Genomic DNA, 11,972 nt, shown 5'->3' with positions numbered 1-11,972 from the left:
AACTACCATCACAGCGGCATCCTCTGGAGAGAGGATGCACTATGAATTTGTTGGGCTTACAACATGCAGTACCACGTCATTTAAGAAAGCGAGGACTGCTTTAGTGCTAAACAGTGGTTCCTCACCAAGAAACATACTGGGATGCAGAGGGACATGATAGCGGTAAGCTAAAGGGAAATGTTTTTTTTCTATCTGCTTCGGCATCCCGACACTCCAGGAGAACGTGGAGGACGGTTAGCCTCTTACCACATCTACCACAGGTTGGTGGTTCATCCCCGGTTAACAAAAAACTATGGGTGCCAAATGTATGACCTATTCTGAGACGACAGAATAGGACATCAGTTCGTCGTGTTTTCGTTACGGGGGGCCAGAAACCTAACTGTGGCTTAATCAAGTGAAGCTTATTATTTGTTTGTGCATCCCACAGACGTTGCCAATGGCTTCGCAATTTCTTACGGAAGAAATGTTTCAAATCTGTTGCAGAAACAGCAGCTGTAGGATTAGTAGCGTGCGATGTTATTGACGTAGCCATTCGGTCAGCTAGCACATTACCCTCAATGCTTCTATGGCCAGGCACCCAGCATATAATGATATGCTGGTTAGATACATATGCTCTACACAGTACGGAATAGAGCTCAATGAGTGTGGGATTTTTCTGTTTACAGGGTGACTTTAAAGCGTTTACGACACTTAGAGAGTCTGAAAATATGATTGATTTTTGAAGTTTAGATTTCCTTATATGCCTCACAGCTGACAATAAAGCATAGGCCTCAGCCGTAAAGATACTTGATTCCGGGTGGAGTACACCGGATTCCGAGAAGGATGGGCCGACGGCTGCATACGACACCCCGTCACGTGACTTAGAAGCGTCTGTATAAAACTCTGTGCATGTGTACTTGGACTGGAGTTCAAGGAAATGCATTTTGATATGTGCCTCTGGTGCGTTCTTAGTGACCTCCACAAATGATGTGTCACACTCTATGAGCTGCCACTGCCACGGCGGTAACAGTTTCGCTGGAGCCATAAGACAGTGTTCAAGCAACGGAACACCCATTTCCTCACTAAGATTCCGCACACGCAAAGAGAACGGTTTTCTCGATGCCGGTCGATTTTGAAAGAGTGTGGCAGTGGTCATGTCGTTTATGGTTGAATAAGAGGGATGTTCAATGTTCGCGTGTACTCTAAGAAAATATGTAAAACTATTGTATGAACGCTGCAGATGAAGTGACCACTGATTCGACTCTACGTAGAGGCTGTGGATCGGACTTGTTCGGAAAGCACCGGTCGCGAGGCGGATGCCCAGATGGTGAACGGGGTCTAGAATTTTTAATGCACTTGGCGTTGCGGAATTATAAATTATAGCCCCGTAATCAAGGCGTGATCGGACAAGACTGTTGTACAAGTTCAGTAGGCATTTTCGGTCACTACCCCATGTTGCGCGCGACAAAATTTTTAAAAGGTTCATCGTCTTCAGACACCTTGCCTTCAAATATTTAAGGTGGGGGATAAAGGTGAGCTTTGAGTCTAGAATTATTCCCAGGAATTTATGTTCACTGCTCACGGATAGTTCCTCTTGATTAATCGTGAGATTTGGCACTGGTGTCATGCCTCTTTTGTTTGAGAAAAGTATGCACGTACTTTTCTTTGCATTTATTTTAAATCCATTTAAATCAGCCCATTTAGACAGTTTGTTTAATCCAAGCTGTACCTGCCGTTCGCAGATAGCAATGTTGCATGATTTGAAACCTATCTGTACATCATCGACATACACAGAATAAAACATGCTGCGTGGAATAACTGTATACAGGGAGTTCATTTTTACAATAAAGAGCGTGCAACTAAGCACACCCCCTTGTGGCACGCCAGCCTCCTGGGTGAATGTTCTAGATAAAACATTGCCCACTCTTACGCGAAACGTCCGGTTAGACAAGTAGCTTTCGACTGTGTTTAACATATTTCCACGGACCCCCATCGCGGAAAGATCTCGCAGAATCCCGAAGCGCCATGTCGTGTCGTACGCTTTCTCTAGATCTAGAAAGACCGAAAGTAAAAACTGTTTATGTATAAACGCATCTCTGATGTTTGCCTCGATGCGAACAAGGTGGTCTATTGTTGACCTACCTTCTCGGAAGCCACACTGGAAGGGGTCTAGTATTTTGTCATTTTCTAGGAAACAGATTAGGCGCCGGTTTATCATTTTTTCATACAACTTGCACAGGCAGCTTGTTAGCGCTATTGGCCTGTAGCTGCTAGCTAAAGACGGGTCCTTGCCTTGTTTAAGAATCGGGATGACTATAGCTTCTTTCCACAAGGAAGGAATATATCCAGCCGCCCACATGGCATTAAAGAGAGAGAGGAGTGTTGTCAGTGTTTCGGGGTGTAAGTACCTAATCATTTCGTAGATGATACGGTCGCCACCTGGCGCTGAGTTGTTGCAACAAGCGAGAGATGCTTTAAGTTCGGCTAAGCTGAATGGTCGGTTGTAAGCCTCATTTGATGAACCTTTGCGATTAAGGGGCTGCCGTTCTTCGCGTTCTTTGAACTTCAGGAAAGATTGTGTATAGTGCGATTCACTCGATACATATTCGAAGTGTTTGCCTAGAGTATCCGCCTGGTCTTCCAGGCTATCACCTTGGCTATTTACTAAGGGTAGGGGATGTGACTCCCGACCTATTAATTTATTCACCCTATTCCAGACTTTCGTTTCATCTGTATACGAGTTTATGCTGGAGATGTACTTTTCCCAGCTCTCTCTTTTAGCACGTCTGCGCGTTCTCCTGCCCTGCGATTTTGCTTGTTTAAAATTAATCAAGTTTTCGGCTGTTGGGGAGTTGCGAAACAATCCCCAAGCCTTGTTTTGCTTTTTACGTGCTTTTTGGCATTCCTCGTTCCACCAAGGCAGGCGACGCTTATTAGCTAGTCCGTTAGTTTGTTGTATGCACCTTTCTGCAGCGTCAGTGATAAAACGTGTTATATACGCCACAGCATCGTCTATGTTAAGAGACGCAATGTCATCCCGGCCTAAATATGTTATTTCATTAAAAAGTTGCCAGTTAGCAGAGTTAACCTTCCATCGGGGAACATGTGGCGAGCAACCATCTTGTTTTGTTAAGCTTAGTATAATTGGAAAGTGGTCGCTCCCAAAGGGGTTCTTCAGAACCGACCACTGCAGGTACGGAATTAGTGTACTCGACACGATACTCAAATCTATGGAGGAGTATGAATTATGCGCCACGCTGTAGTACGTTGGCTCTTTCTTATTAAGTAAACATGCTCCCGAGGAAAAAAAGAAGTTTTCAATTAGGCGACCTCTTCCATCACAACGCGTGTCTCCCCACAAGGTGTTATGAGCATTGAAATCTCCGAGAACTATGTATGGCTCCGGAAGCTCATTTATGTAGTTTTGAAATTCCGTTTTATTAAGTGGATAGCTGGGAGGGATGTATATGGAACTAATAGTGATTAGCTTGTCAAACAACACCCCTCGGACAGCAACTGCCTCTAGGGGCGTACGAAGTTTTAATTCCCGGCAGGCAATACCTCTATCGACTACAATAGCCACACCACCGGAAGACACGACTGTGTCATCGCGGTCTTTACGAAAAATGGCGTATTGCCGGAGAAAGTTTGATTGTGTAGGTTTAAGGTGTGTCTCTTGAACACACAGCACCTTAGGATTAAACCTGTGTAGGATTTCTTTGACGTCATCGAGGTTGTGTAGGAGTCCTCTGACGTTCCATTGTATTATTTGTGTATTCATGTTGGAAGTGTTTTTTGTGCTGTGTGTTTAAAAAAGAGACTAATTTAACTTACAGAGCCCTTGTCGGGCCCTGTGATGCGGGCTTTTTCTTTTTTGGAGCGATCGCGAGATTCTCGCGGCTCCTTTGGCGCTTGCGGCGCTGTCTGGCAAGTTGTTGTGTCCATCGCCTCTTGCGAGGCGCTGGACACGCGCTCTTGCGAGCGGTTGTTTTGACGGGAAGGCCTCGTTTCGAGGGACGAGGCCCTTGAGGCCACCAGCCCGGAGGTCGATGGCCCCTTCTTGTGAGTTGGCGGAGCAGCGCGAGCTGCAGCCGCCGGGGGGGCGGATGGCGTCACTGCCGGCTCACTGTGTGTGGGCCGGACAGCCGCCGGAAGCCGTTGCGACGCTGCCCCCTGACGCGCCACTTCGGCAAAAGTTTTCTTTGGCAGGTAGGATACCCGCCTGCGTGCCTCCTTGAAAGTTAGATTTTCCTTTACTTTAATTGTTACAATTTCTTTTTCTTTTTTCCAGGATGGGCACGACCGCGAGTATGCGGCGTGCTCCCCATCACAGTTCACACAGTGGAGAGAGTTTTCGCATGATTCAGAGAGATGCTCAGTGGCACTGCATTTCGCACAAGTCTGACGGCCTCGGCAGTTCTGCGAACTGTGGCCGAATCTTTGGCATTTGAAGCATCGAAGAGGGTTTGGCACGTATGGCCTGACACGTAATTTAATGTATCCGGCTTCAATGGTCTCGGGTAGAACACTAGAACCAAAAGTGAGGATTATATGTTTTGTCTTTAGCTCCTTGCCATCGCGCCTCATCTTGATTCGTTTTACAGTCAAAACATTTTGCTCTTTGAATCCTTCCAAAAGTTCATCTTCGGTGAGCTCCAACAGGTCGTCATCAGAAATAACACCGCGGGTGGTGTTCATTGTGCGGTGCGGGGTCACAGTCACAGGAAAGTCTCCAAACGACACTAGATTCTGTAGTTTATCATGTTGTTTCTTATCGCGGAGTTCCAGGAGGAGGTCACCGCTGGCCATTCTCGTCGCCTTGTAACCTGGTCCTATAGTCTCTGTCAGAGTCTTGGCAACGATAAAGGGTGAGATCACTCTCACGGTCTTTTCAGTTTTCTCACTGTGTACCACGTGGTAGCGTGGAAAGTTTTCAACTTGTCGGCCAAAAAATTTAAAAACTTCTTCGGTGCGCCCCCTCTTTTGGGGGCGATCAGAAAGCGCGGGAAAAGAATTAGCCATAAAATATTCATGTTTCGGCAGAAACGCCAGCCACCCACCATGGAGTCCTACTAGGGGACGCTGCAGTGCCTGTAAACACAAGACCTGCAGACGCCAGCTGTACGTTACCACTATAACCAAATATGGAATATCCAAGGTTGGCTACCCACACAAGGTTAACCCTTGCCGCCCAGAAGATCAGAAGTAAAAGGAAGTGAGTAGGAGACAGGAAAGATTGAAAGTCAGAGAGAAAGACGAAGATTGAGGAGGAGGACAGGAAAGGGCGACTGCCGATTTCCCCCGGGTGGGTCAGTCCGGGGGTGCCGTCTATGTGAAGCAGAGGCCGAAGAGGTGTGTTGCCTCCGCCGGGGGGCCTTAAAGGTCCGAACACCCAGCATCGGCTCAACCCCCAGGATCCCCCTTTCCCCAGACACGGCTAAGCCACGCACGGCTATACGCGGGAGGGTCCAACCCTCGTGTGCTCGGGTACGTGGTGGCGCAACTCACCAAACGCCTGCTGACGCAGACGCCCCTGCGGGGAGGTAGTTTCAATACGCAAGCAGCAATTACTTCACTTTGTAATATTTGAAACAAATGCGCTTACTGAGGAGAAATGAAATTGTTACATAGATTGAATCACTCTATATTAAAAACGACATTTCACGTCTAGCCATGAATAAAGAGAGGAATGCATTAATTCTGTATGCTTCCTTGTTTACGGCAATGATGTAAATATTTCACACAAATTTAAAAATGACCAGTACAAGTTGAATATGGGAGCCATGGATGCCCGTTTAACGTGTTTAATTAGCACACGTAACTTTAGACGAGAGTAGCATAATATATCTATATTGTTTCTGGTAAATTCATCTAGAATATCGCTTACCCGCGCTTGCTATCTAATGCACAGAGCTATCTTCCTGCCTTTTATCGTAACGTGCCTGTCAGTTTCCGTTCATAGTTCGTTGTGGTGTCCTTACCTTATTTGCCTCCTTTTCCAAGGTTCTGCGCCATAACTTAGCACTATAGTTTACAATGATTTTACAAATTTCTTTCAAGGATGGCGCTAAACTTACGGTTATGAGTCACTGATGCCAAACGTAGTTAACAAGAAGTGCAGTGCACTGCATCATTTATTTTGTATTTCGCGTGTTTTTTTTTACAGGTTTGGAAAAATGTTTATGTAGCACGTATTCAGCAACAGAAAGCTGAATCGGGAATTTTTCAAGATGCTGTTAATATAATATTTGAGAAGTTGATAATGAAAAATAACTAATTATACGGTTAGGCGAAATAGTCTCTCTCTCTATATATATATATATTATATATATATATATATATATATATATATATATATATATATATATATATGGTCATGAGACTACACACAATTTGACAAAGACGACATTGGCCCCGTGCTGATGACAACAACGATTGAAAAAGATTGTCTTTCCGCCATCTTGGCAGTACTATAGCTCGCTGCAATTGTTTGTAAATATATTTTCATTTATACCATTTCCCGTGGCATTTTGGCGAAGGTGCGGGCGACATTTGTTGACTGCCCAAACAGGAGCGAGGCACTCGCGCTCGGTAATGGAATAATTGTGCTCGACAGGGGAAGGAAGCCGGCAGGCGTACGCACTAACTCGATCATAACCACATTGGCAGTGAGTAAAACAGCGCCAATTCCATAGCTACTCGCGTCTCTGCGTACTTTAGTTGGAACATTGGCATCAAAGTGGGCGGGCATCGGTGGGGTAGTGAGCAGCGTGATAAGGTGTGAAAAGGCTGTGGCTTCAGCGAGACCCCACCTCAACGGAGCGTCTTTCCTGAAAAAATCTGTTAGTGGACGGGCTATGTCTGCAAAATTTCCAACAAAGCCGCGGAAATACGAGCTCAAGCCCACAGAGCTCCGAACATCCTTGGCACAAGTTGGTACAGGAAACTCGATGACAGCACGAACCTTGGCAGGATCGGGGTGGACACCAGTTGAGTCGACTAGATGTCCGAGGGTGGTACGAGTAATTAGGCGGCGACCGAAGGGGCATTTCGCAGAATTGAGTTCTAGCCCCGCCGCCCGAAACACCGATACATCGATAGGATGAATAAAAGACGTGTGAGGTGCGCTGCAAATGTCGGGGAGAACACGATCACGTCGTCCAGGTAGGACAGCAATATATATATATATATATACTATATATATTGTATATAGTAAAGTAAATACGTGTATGCATATATATATATATATATATATATATATATATATATGCATACACGTATTTACTTTACTGAGCGAATACAACGCCAGTGGCCCACGCAGGGGCGTCTGTGGCAGCAGGAGGTTGGTGTATTGCGACATCACGGAGCCGAGCACATGGGATCGGACCCTCCCGCGTGTACCCTTGCGCGGCTTAGCCGTGTTAGGGGAAAAGGGGAACCTGGGGGTCCAGCCGAAGCCGGGTGTTTGAACCTGTATGGCACCTCGGCAGAGGCAGCACAGTTCTTTGGCCTCTGCTTCATGTAGACGGCACCCCCGGACTGATCCACCCGGGAGATATTGGTAGTAGCATTTTGATGTATCTCTCTCTCTCCAAACTTCGTCTTTCCTCCTCCCTTTTCTATCTTTCTTGTCTTATTTTGACTTCTTCTTAATTCCGAATTTCCGGGCGGCAAGGGTTAACCGTGGGTAATATATCCAGTCTTGGGTATGTACATTAGGTTATAGTGGCGGTGCATATCTGGCGTCCGGAGGTTTCTCGTAACCTGTAGAGTGCCCTTGTTGGGCTCGGTGGTGGGTGGCGGCCACAGGCACCGAATTTTAAAACCATATTATGGCAGAAGCGTTCACCCGACTTCCAGATCGGCCTCTGAAATGAGGTAACACTGATGTACCCTTTTAATTTACCCTACGAACGAACCTAGACACCTTCCCAAGGTACCATGCCCTTCACAGTGAAGGCAACACAACCGTAAGAACAGTGGCACCTTTCGTAGTATCAGAATGCCTGGCGAACACGATTGGACCTGGCTACAAAGCCTCAAAGATGGCTAGTGGAATCCTGTTCCTCAAACTGACAAAGAAAAATCTCGTTGAAAAGCTTGCTGAACTCACCAGTATCTGTGACATTAACGTGACAATATTTCCACATCGCGCGCTCTTCACAAGTAAGGGAGGAAAATCAGATTTCCAGATCCTTAGTGACAAAGAGCTCCTTGAAGGATTCCAAGATCAAAACGTAATTAAGATACAAAGAATAACACTCCGACGAAACGACCAACAAATCCCCAGGAAACACGTGTTACTCATATTTGGAACGAATACTGTGCCCAGCTCCCTCGACGCGGGATACACGAAAACCAATATCCGACCAGACATACCGAACCCGTGGCGGTGCTTGAAGTGCCAGAGGTTCGGGCAGGCCGCACAATCATGTAGAGGGAAAGAAACACACGCGAAGTGTAGTGCCAATCACCATGCTTCGGATGGCTGCAATGCTCCTGCACAATGTGTCAGTTGCTAGGGAAACCATCCAGCTTACTCACGGAGCCCTTCTGGCTGGAAAAAAGAAAAATAAATTATCGCAGTCACCGTAAAGGAAAACATTTGATGCTACGAAGCGAGTAAAAGCCTAGGACACTTACCTCCATTTAGCTATGCCAGTGCGGCGCGGCAGGGGGCAGAGCCACACCGGTTTCAGGAGACTACAGGTCCACGCAGTCCACGGTGTTCCTGTAGAAACTCCATCCGCCCCCTTGGTGGCTACAGCCAGTGCTGCTCCATCATCATCGAAGATGGGCTGGCAGACCACAGTGTCGCAGGGCCCAAAGTTGAACCGAACCCCACCTCCCGAGACGTGCTTTTCGGGGCATGGCTCTCGATCGTCCAGTGACTCAGAGAAGGCGATGGAGGTCGACCCGAAAACCCCGGCGTCATGGGCGCCAAATGATCTGCGCTCCATGGAGCACGCCAAGAAGGAGAAACTTCTTGTAACTGCACCGAGAAAGGGACAGGTAGCCTGAATGGTTACCACCCTTGACGAGAGTAGTCCAACATTTTAATACATGACACCCACAACTTCTAAGCTTACACAAATAAGTAAACATTTTTAATTCCATTAAAATGGCTTTCATCATTCATTGGAGTTGCAGAGGCCTGATCCAGAATCTAGGTGACATCAAAGACATCATAAATAAGCTATCGCCAGTTGCATGCTGCCTTCAAGAAACAAACTTAGGCCCCAGAATACACATTTTATTAAAGGTTTTACTATCGTACGTAAGGACCGCGAACACTCCATACAGCCGTCTGTCAGGAGGAGTCGTCATAGTCGTGCAGGGCGCTACCCGAAATGTCCAATTAAGTACATCTTTCGAGGCTGTAGCGGTCACCGTTCTGCCTCACAAAACCATCACTATTTGTTCGCCATATCTTCCATCCCATACCCGTTTTACTATTAAATAGCGAGAAAATTTACCGAAACAGTTACCGGAGCATTTTATTCTGGTAGAAGATTTGAATGCTCATTGTATTCTTTGGTACAGTGACCAAACTGACCAATGAAGGCAGCTCGTTGAAAATTTTAATTTGTCAAATGATATCTGCCTTTTAAACTGAGGTGCATCGACGCATATATCGCCGACTCCACGTACCTTTAGTTTAGATTTAACGTTTTGCTCACCATCTCTTTTTAGTGATTCTAAATAGGAAGTATTCGATACCTCATAAGGCAGCGATAATTTACCTGCCATAGTCAAATTCTCATCAACGCTACCCTTTATATCCTATAAACTATGCCATTGGAAACTGCAAATGGCAGACTGGTCTGTTTTCACGGGAAATACCTGCTAGAGGAGCTCACTAAGCATTGATGAAATCAATGAAAAGTTTACTCAGTGCATAATTGCAGCAGCTGAATAGGTTTTTCCTGAATCTTCTGGCGTTGTTTGGAAATAGCTGAACCACTGGTGGACACAACAATGCACGGAAGCAAAAAAAAAAACTGCAAAATAAAGTCTGGGCGATATTGCGTAGGTACCCAACGCAGAGCAACTTCCTGAACTTCAAATAAGCGATAACAAAAGCGCTATACAATATCATGCAAGAAATACGTACCTACAATCAATAGCACCATCACATCCAAAAGGATGTGGGAATAGGTCAGGAAGTTTAGGGGCGACTACTCATACACGATACCTTTACTTACACCTTCAGGTACCCAGACAACGCTACAGGAACAAGCGAACGCACTTGGCGAGCCCTTCTTTGACGTCTCTAGCTCGGCGAACTATTCAAACGTGTTCCTAAAATACAGTCACTAGAAAGGAGAAATTGCCAACTGCTTGTGCATCAAAGCAAGAATGTAATGCTCCATTCACTTTGCAGGAACTAAACAGGGTACTCTGTGCTGATGAAAAACCCGCAGTAGATCCTGACCAGATTCATTATAACATACTGGCCCAATTTCTTCAATAAAATATTTAAATCTGGAATCATGCCAAAAGAGTGGAAAAACGCATAGTTCGAAATTACTTAAAACGGGTAAAATCCCCTACATCTAAATTGTACAAAGTGTCGAAAACGCGAGATTGACATTCATTCTTGAAACGCCGAACCTAATTGATTTTCTTCAATGTGGGCAGGCTACTCTACGACCGACCACCTTGTCCAACTAGAACACGAAATACGTGAAGCATTCTTGCACAAACAGCACTGTCTAACAGTTTTCTTTGATCTCGAAAACCGTTTGACCCTACTTGGAGATTTCGAATCTTACGTGACCTCGCTGTTTTAGGAATTTCAGGCCAGATGCCGAACTGACTCGTAGATTTCGTATCCGACAGAACATGCCAAATCCGTCTGGGCACCAGTGCTCTCGCGCATATTTTTCCAGAAAAACACCGTGCCACAAGGTGGCTCTCAGCACAACATTAGTTATTGTAAAAGGAACTCCATCAACAAATTCCCTCCTCTATTATGTACTCCATATACGTCGACGATCTCCAAAGCGTACCGCTCCTCAAATTTACCCACATGTGAGAGGCAGCTCCTGATTGCAATAAATAAAGAACTACAATTGGCTGACTGAAATGGCTTCAACTTCCCCACGCAAAAAACTGTTACAGTGCTATTTTCGCGAAAACGAGGATTACACTTGGACCCGATCCTAAAACTTAATCATGTGACGCCGTCGGTAAAACAAGAATATAATTTCTTTGGAGTGTTGTTTGATAAGAAGCTAAACTTCCTGGCCCACATAAATACGACTACAATTAAGGCAGATATAGCGCTGTACATTCTGAGAGTGTTGTCTCATAAGCACTGCGTTTTCGACCGTACCTGCCTCTTACGTATTTATTGGTCTGTTGTGCGTAGCCTTCAGAACTACGGTTGCGTAGATTATGGCTCAGCCAGACAGTCATACATTCGAGGACTTGATCCAATACATAACCTGGGACTGCGACTGGCAAGTAGTGCTTAGAGGACATCACCTGTCCAAAGTTTATACGTGGACTGCATTGAAGCCCCCTTACAACAGTGAAGGGCTTTACTGACTCTTTCCTATGTACTCAGAATTCAGTCATCACCACAGCACATATGCTACAACATCGTCACGCAATGCAACTCATGCGTGCACTATACCACATAAACCGAACATGGTAGACCGATTGTCTTGCGATATAAGGAATACTGTCGGTGTATGACATTCCTGCGATGTGTCCTTCAGGTTGCTAAAAAAGCCAGAGCGATGCCCCCTTTGTGACTTTACGAAGTTATGTGATAGGACATTGACACACCGAAAGAAAGGAGACACCCCACAAGAACACATAATACAAAATTTCCGCGGCCTCAAGACCAATATAAATATTACATAGAATTTTACATAGATGCTTCTGAAACACACGAACACGTGGGTGTGGGGACCGTAACGAAAAATTGGGAGAAGTATTTGAATACCTTTTCACTGCTGAAGTTTATGCTCTATGGAATGTAG

The sequence above is a fragment of the Dermacentor silvarum genome, chromosome 9 (assembly GCF_013339745.2).
Source record: "Dermacentor silvarum isolate Dsil-2018 chromosome 9, BIME_Dsil_1.4, whole genome shotgun sequence".
Classification (NCBI taxonomy): domain Eukaryota; kingdom Metazoa; phylum Arthropoda; class Arachnida; order Ixodida; family Ixodidae; genus Dermacentor; species Dermacentor silvarum.
Note: the sequence above shows the minus strand (reverse complement) of the source record.